This window comes from Chanos chanos, chromosome 6, assembly GCF_902362185.1.
Source record: "Chanos chanos chromosome 6, fChaCha1.1, whole genome shotgun sequence".
Classification (NCBI taxonomy): domain Eukaryota; kingdom Metazoa; phylum Chordata; class Actinopteri; order Gonorynchiformes; family Chanidae; genus Chanos; species Chanos chanos.
This window is the reverse complement of record NC_044500.1, coordinates 1,131,279-1,140,000: the sequence shown is the minus strand read 5'-3', so window position 1 is coordinate 1,140,000 and position 8,722 is coordinate 1,131,279. Positions and strand designations below refer to the sequence as shown.

Sequence of the window (8,722 nt, the reverse complement as noted above, 5' to 3'; positions counted from 1 at the left end):
TTTAAATGCAGTGATGTTCAGATTTAAATAACCTTAAATTTAAATGCAGTGATGTTTAGATTTAAATAACCTTAAATTTAAATGCAGTGATGTTCAGATTTAAATAAACTTAAATTTAAATGCAGTGATGTTTAGATTTAAATAACCTTACATTTAAATGAAGTGATGTTTAGATTTAAATAACCTTAAATTTAAATGCAGTGATGTTTAGATCTAAATGACCTTAAATTTAAATGCAGTGATGTTTAGATTTAAATAATTTCTAAATAAAATTTAACAAGATTAAAACTTGCTGAAGTTGAGTTTAAAACTTGCTGAAGTTTAGCTTTTTCTTACTCTTATTTCATGAAAGAATGACCTTAGAAAAGCCGCTGAACATTGGCTTTCTGTCTTTTTCATTTTTTGAAGAGCTTTTACTAGTGTTTGTATTAAATTTGTTCTTTTGTGTTAAATGTCTATATGTTCGCATTAAAAAGAAAGAAAAACTTCAGCTCCAAAGCCAAACCGTGATACAATCTGAACCACGGTCAAAAAAAACTGAAGTACAAACCCAACTGTCAATAAGGTTACAACTCTGGTCTATTGGGTTTTTAACAAATACAATGTGACAGTTGTACACATACACATACACACATACACACATACTACTACTACTAACTAAGGCTGGGTGATTGATTGACTTTTATTTTCAATTATGATTTTGGCCTCCAACATATGGGGCGCTGTTTGTAAAAAGTTGCACGGCTAAATGTAAAAAAAATTCAACACGATTTTCAACTGTCACTTTTTTTAAACATTTAGACAGAAATAAATCTAAAATACTGCAATATCAAGAGTAATGATCTGCACCCCCAGTGTGTGACCTTGGTTTTTGCATGGAGAGGAGAGGTCAAAAGGCGTGGACACCAGAAACAGCAGTCTCAGACAAACATGACCAAATGAGTTTCAGATTTGTCCAGTAAAAGAAATCCTCTCCGGACACCAGGCCGACAAAAAAAAAATATAGCAGAAACCCTGATTATATATTATTGTATAAACTTTTCAGTGATATATATATATATATATAGACAGATAGATGGATAGATAGATAGATATAGATATATATACTCATATTTAAATGTAAATGTAGTACTTCCACCCGTAATATACATATATATATGTATATATATATGTTTAACTCTTTGTGTATATATATATGTGTGTGTGTGTGTGTGTGTGTGTGTGTGTATACATGTATGTATGTATGTATGTATATATTCGGGGTGTATATTAGGGGTGGAGCCGAATCCAAATACGGTAGTCAGCAAGGCATACATAGAGGGTTTTTACAAACATTTACTTTGTACAAATATTTTAAAAATTATTTGTTTTTGGGAAGAAAAAAAAACATGTCAAATAGTTGGTGCTCCTCATTACAACGGAGTATTAGGGCCACATTGTGGGGAAAACATTCTGAGATTACGAGAATAAGGTCGTAATTTTACGACAATAAAGTCGTAATTTTGGAAGAACAGAAGAGGATCAGAAGAGCAGCCTGCTGCAATGTGGTGCTGATGTGCCAAAAGATTAAGTATTTCATTATTTGTGAAACCTATACTGAAGTACGACTTCAGAAGATGCTCATTTCAATTTAATTCTCAATGTAAAGCAGGCGGCAGGCTGCTCTTCTGATATCTCCCCCCTGAAACAACACAGTCTAATATTATTCTCATAATATTATGACTTTTTTCTTATAAAATTACAACTTTATTCTTGTGGCAAATATCCTCCAAGTCTGTGTGGTTCTTTCTTCGGAATAGACAGTTTCTTGCACAATCTTTTCAAAGTCCTGATACTTATAATATTGTGGTGCTGATGTGCAAAAAGATGAAGTATTTTGTTATTTGTGAAACCTATACTAACGTATAACTTCACAAGAAGCTCCATGTAGGAGGTTGGTCTAGGTTAGCTCTGGCAGTGTAGTGACTGGCTAGTTCACCTATGCGCTGTGCTCAGTGCTCAGTCAGCCTGTGTGACACACAGTTGTGTCCTCCAGTCAGGGCGGGCGGTGGCGGGGTTCACAGTGCTCACGCAGGCATTTATTAGTTTAGAGTTATGTTTATTGGTCTGAGGGTGGATTAGGAACTGAACGTTAGTTTTAAAATGACTTTCTTTTCAGTGATGTTTATGGTTATACGTGCTTATTGCTGGGTTTATGACAACCATAAACCAATATTACATTTAAGTGTTCATAATTATTACAATAGTTTATTGAAGAACACTTATATTAATATTTTAATATCCTAAAATTAGGAGTGTAATAAAAACAAAAACAGGATTGTCACGCCTGTTTCCACTTTTATTCCAATACAAACACAAATAATTTTGCTGCCTCATCAAATACAGATACAAATACAGATACTGGGCTCCCTGCACATGGCTCAGCCGCTCACTCACTTTCAAAGCTACTTATCCTCAATAGGCTCGCAGGGTGTGCTGGGGCCTATCCCAGCGTTCACTGGACAAAAGGCAGGGAAACCCCCCGGACAGGTCGCCAGTCCATCATAGGGCATACACACAGACAAACACATTCACACACACATTCACCCCTGGGGGCAATTTAGTATCTCCAATTCGCCTAACCTGTGGGAGGAAACTGGAGCTCCCGGAAGAAGCACAGGCAGAACATGCGAACTCCTTTGCACATCCATAACATCCATGCATACATACATACATACATACATACATACATACATACATAACATACATACATACATCCATAACATCCATACATCCATAACATACATCCATCCATCCATAACATACATATATCCATCCATAACATACATACACACATCCATAACATACAGACATACATACATCCATAACATACATACATACATACATACATAACATACATACATCCATCCATAACATCCATACATCCATAACATACATACATCCATCCATAACATACATACATCCATCCATAACATACATACACACATCCATAACATACAGACATACATACATCCATAACATACATACATACATCCATAACATCCATACATACATCCATAACATACATACATACATCCATAACATACATACATACATCCATAACATTTAAATATATGTGTGCATGTGTGTGTGTGAGTATACACACACACACACACACACACACATAAATATAATCTATTTATCTAATTTTTTTTACATTTTTTTTTTTATTTGTTTTTTTAAGTTGAATTATATTTAAAGTTCAAGAAAATCCACTGTTAAAAAGACAAAGTTCTTTCTGAAAGCTCAGTAAATGCATGATGTTTCCAAAGTTTCAATAAGTAATCGCGTCAAATAATCGTGATCTCAATATTGAGCAAAATAATCGTGATCATGATTTTTGCCACAATCAAGCAGCCATACTACTAACTGTACACTCTCTCTCTCCCTTTGTTTCTCTCTCTCCCTCTCAGGTTTATGCTGCTGTTTCCAAGTTTTAAGTGTATGTGACATCTGGTAATTATTCAGTACACGCAGTTGCCTCAGCAAACAGCAGGTGGCAGTAGGTACTAAGCATCTCCCCATCCATCGCTGGACAGGCTTAAAATAGTTTCAGAACTACAGTGCTGCTTCTCCTCTCATCTGTCTGTCTGTCTGTCTGTCTCTCCATCTCTCTATCTCCCTTGCACTCTGATAAAGGGAACAATCCAGCTGAGCTGGTGCTGTTACCCTATAAACCGTATTCAGACACAAACACACAAACACACACACATACAACCATAGATGAATGCATATAAAACCATAATAACACATTCATCAACAGAAAACACACACACACACACACACGTACTGTATCTGACCTTGTCTGTGCAGACGTCCATGTGTGTATACGCGTGACGAAACTTTGCTGTTTCATAAAGGTGTACAGTGAGTGAGTGACTGTGTGAAGGACAGAGACAGAAAAAAGCGTTGCAGCGTTTCCGTTTACCATAAATACTCATCCACTCCAACCCCCTCACTCTCTGCTGATGTCTGTCTGTGTGTGTGTGTGTGTGTGTGTGTATGTGTGTGTGTGCGCACACACGTGTGCCAGTGTGTGTGACAAACACAGCAGTTCCGAGAAAGCGTGTTGGTTTCTCTCTCACACACACACACACACTTACACAGGAAGCTTGACCTGAGTGATGTGTTTCTGTGGTTGCTCAGACAGAAAGAGAAATGGAGAGAGAGAGAGCGAGAGAGAGAGAGAGAGAGAGAGAGAGAGAGAGAGAGAGAGAGAGAGAGAGAGAGAGAGAAAGAAAACAAGTGAGAGTGAGAGAGAGAGAAAACAAGTGAGAGAGAGAGAGAGAAGCGTATGCTATTTTTAACACCAAATTTAAAGACACATAGAACACACACACATACACACACACACACACTCGTAGAACATTTAAAACATGTAACAAACACACGCATGTCACACACTGATAACAAACACACATACACAACACCATGAGAGGGACTGTATGTGTTTGTATGCCTTTATATATGTTTGTTTGAGTTCATATGTGTTTGTGTGGGTTAATATATGTTTGCATGAGTTTATATGGGTTCGTATGTGTTTGTATGGATTTATATGGGCTCGTATGTGTTTGTGTGGGTTTATATATGATCGTATGAGTTTATGTGTTTGTATGGTTTATATGGGATTGTATGTGTTTGTATGGTTTATATGGGTTCGTATGTGTTTGTATGGTTTATATGGGATTGTATGTGTTTGTATGGTTTATATGGGATTGTATGTGTTTGTATGGTTTATATGGGATTGTATGTGTTTGTATGGGTTTATATGGGTTTGTGTATGTGTTTGTATGGCTTTATATATGTTTGTTTGAGTTCATATGTGTTTGTGTGGGTTAATATATGTTTGTATGGGTTTGCATGTGTTTGTATGGGTTTATATGAGTTTATATGTGTTTGTGTGGGTTTATACAGGTTTGTATGTGTTTGTATGGATTTATATGCGTTTGTATGTATTTGTGTGGCTTTACATAGGTATGTATGAGTTTATATGTGTTTGTAGGGGTTTTTAAGCATTTGTATGTGTTTATATGAGTTTCTATGATGTTGTCCTTTTTTGTGTATCAAGGTCTGAAGCTTCTCCTGAATACATAACACCATTTTATTGCATTAAGATCTCTCTGACAGGCAGAGCAAAAAAACATGTAAATGACTTTAGAGACATAATCAAAATAAACTATCTCTCTGTCTCCCTCCCTGCCATCTAAAAACATGACATTAACTGGTTTACATTCATCACATCTCAATCCACTCTCCATTTCTCTGAACATTTTTAAACTCTACAGTAATACAGCACTGGTCAGAGAGCAGAGTTCAGCACCTGCGCTTCATGACTGTGAGTCCTGACCTCTGTCGCGGCGTGTAACTGTCACTCTGCAGAACAGTGTCACATAAATGACAGAACACAGAAGCCCCCAACCCCCCCTCCCACCCCGGCACATCCACATCCATCTGGAGAAGAATTCCTTTGATGTGTTAATTACTTCGTAATTAACACACAAACTGGCTCTTGTCAACGGCTTGACTGCTCAAATTTCAAACAAGCCTTTTCCCTCACGTGACTGAAATGAGGTTTTGGCCATGTACCTGTAGAGTGTGAATGTGCAGAGGGAAAGGGAACAGTCAGAGACCTCTGGACTACTGTGGCAACGAAAGCCTCCTTTCTCTGATGCATGCCTCACTGTGTGTGTGTGTGTGTGTGTGTGTGTGTGAGAGAGAGAGTGACTGAGTAAGAGAGAGAGAGAGAGAGAGGGAGAGAGAGAGTGAGTGAGTGAGAGAGAGAGAGATTGAGTGAGCGAGTGAGAGAGAGAGAGAGAGAGAGAGAGAGAGAAGCGGATATGATTCAGGAGTACCGGTAAATTGAGACGGTCTCTATGTGGGTATCTGTGCACGTTAAGAGGTCAAAAATAGGTCCACTCTGACCTTTCTCTTCAGTGAATGGTTGCTGTAGAAACCCTCCTCGATGACCTCTTTCAACTCAGCTGTTGCTTTCTCAGATTCAAAGAGAGCCGTATTGATTTTCGTATGGCCGGTGTACTTTACGGTAAACCCCGACTGTATGTGTAATATTTAAATGAGGTGTTTGAATTGTCAGTTGGGCCTACGCAGAAACAGGGTTAAACAGGACTGCTTCGGTAAAACCTTTGGACAGGAATTACATCACTACAACGGCAACGTTTTGCATTCTCAGGCGGATCTTGAAATGATCTATAAAGCGGAGAATGATTTAACTGAAATAGCCGGCTCTTCCCTAGAACACCGTTACCAGTTTGTGCAACGTTTACTTAACAAACCCTCTAAACAGGCGGGTTTAGGAGATAACGGGTTTGTCTAACCTGCGGCCAAGAAAAGCAACATGAGAACAGCCTCCGCTACGGCGGCTTCTACACCGCTCACCTGAGCTTTCAATTAATCCCAAATTTCCAAAACTAAACTGAGGAAAACATGCGCCTCATTTCGGAGCAACTCTGTCGCGAGCGTTGCTGTAGAAGCCCGGTCGATTCCTCACTGTTTCAGTGCGTCCTTACAATTTTTACGTCATGTTCATAAATATAATTTTTAAATGTGTGATTCACCCATTCATAGTCATCAAATTACTTTGCGTTACAATTAATCTAGAAGCGAAAAAAAACAGATGTATTTCAAACCAACAAGTTGCGAAATTTTACACCGTGATTGGGAATGAGTTAATTTCATTAGTCAACTGCAGATAAATTACAATGACAGCTCGGCGTTTCCCTCCACCCTCTCTGCGGTACAGCAATCTGCAAGCCATTTACCGACGCAGGGCGACTCTGGATGCTGTACTGGGATCCACTCGGTGAGCCAAGTTACATAGGAAATGTCGAGGCTTTTCCGCTGGCCTGGACAGCAGCCTAGCTCTGGTCAAATGCATGTATGCAATAGCGTCGGCAAACCACTACACATGCGATGCAGTGAGGGCAAAATAAAAATATACGTTACCTTGCTTCGAATCTGTCCCGACGTGGATACTTTCCGAATTAGTTTCTGTGGAGATCCGTGTTCCTGCTCCGGTTCACTGTCCGAGGATTCCTCTAAGCATCTAGCCGCGGCCTCGGTCCCGAGCGCCACCGCCATCCTTACATTTACCCTGGGGGGAATCCGACGTGTAACATTAGGGGGGTGGTCAGCGCCTCCATGTGGTCAAGACAGTACACTGCAGTCACTTAAGGAATTGGCCAGATAAAACACGCCACCCTTTGGTCTAAACCGCCTCCGCTGTGGCTTACGGTGGTTAACGAGCGTTCGAGTCAGCTTATACATAGAATTCCGGTCTCCAGATTTAAACATATTCAAAAATAACTGGCAAAATGAAACCAGCTGTTCGTACGCGCGTATACTGAAGCAGGGTTTAAATTTAGTCAGCTGAAAGTTCAAGCCCGGGTAGAAGTGTGAACAAACCCATAGCCTTAAAGAGTCGGCTGGAAGCTATTACTTATTAATTACGATATTACTATACAGACCTATGGACGGCACAACCGGTTTAGACAGAGTTGGACATCACAGCTGTGGCGACGTTTTTTTAAAAAAAAAAAAAAACTACGGCTGAAGTTTTTCTTTTTCCACTTCAATTTTTTAAATCAATTTACGTTTTTCAATTTACCAATTTAAATCAGTCTCTAATTACCTAGATAAAACATTTGCATTCTGTGGTCATTCAGTTTATTATTAATAGTAGATTAGTATTAGTATTAGTATTATTGTTGTTGTTCTTGTTCTTTGTTCCTCAACACAAAGGCCCAGAGAATGAGCACAAAAACCGTGTAAAGAAACGCTTCCTGAGGTATACCTTTATATCAGCTTTATAACAGCGACCTTAAAGGCACAAAGACTGAACACAGGAAGACTGCATTTCTTAGAGAGAGGTCAGCAGTAGCCCTGTTATGGGACTGATGTCTGATAACAGTTTTAAAAATCAAGTTGCAATTTAATCATGAACCACTTTCCCCTAGTCTCTCGCTCTCTGCCATGGCAAAATGCCCAACAGTCACTTCAGACTGTCAGCAGGAACATTCTAGACTAGTGTTGCCCCGTATGTGGAATATACTAAGCCAAGAGCAAAACGCTATAAACACTTATGATTTCATGAAAAATGATTGAGTGGCTTTTAGTGTGGGTGTAACGCGGGTTTAGATAGTCTCATTGAAAAGATGACTGTATACGCTCCCATGGACCTGTAACCAGAGACCAGCACGACACGCATACCCCCATCTCACCGCTGGTCTTCTCATCGGCCGGAATGCAGGACATGTGAAAGTAAGAGAATTCTGTTGTGTGGAATATATGTAATAAACACAAAGACAAAAGTAAGAGGACAGAGAGAGAAAAGCCATGTGGAGCGGAGAGAGATGCTTTACGCTGTGAAAACAAGGTCATACAGTGGGTGTAGGCAGAGCCAAGTTCTTTAGCTCTTTGTGCGGCAGACCCTGTTTTTGGGAGTCAAATTTCCCTGTTGCGTTTCACTTATTATGGAAACTCTGGGAATGAGTTGTTGTCTCATTCCATTAGCAGGAAGTATGAAAAATGTAACTGGGTCCCCAAACTCCCCCCCCCCCCCCCCCCGACACACACATACACACACCACATATACACCACACACACACACCACATATACACAAACACATACACACACACACACACACACTCTGTGAAGTGGTTTGTT

The 8,722-nt window shown here is 39.4% G+C and overlaps 1 protein-coding gene across 1 annotated transcript in view; it reads right to left on the bottom strand.

Moving 5' to 3' along the window:
* dgkd (diacylglycerol kinase delta) overlaps nucleotides 1–7,053 on the bottom strand; it is a 40,209-nt gene extending 33,156 nt beyond the window's left edge. Inside the window, exon 1 of the mRNA XM_030776370.1 lies at nucleotides 7,003–7,053. The gene's annotated coding sequence lies outside the window, so the exon portion shown is untranslated. The remainder of the gene's footprint in view (nucleotides 1–7,002) is intronic.
* Nucleotides 7,054–8,722: the final 1,669 nt, after the last annotated feature.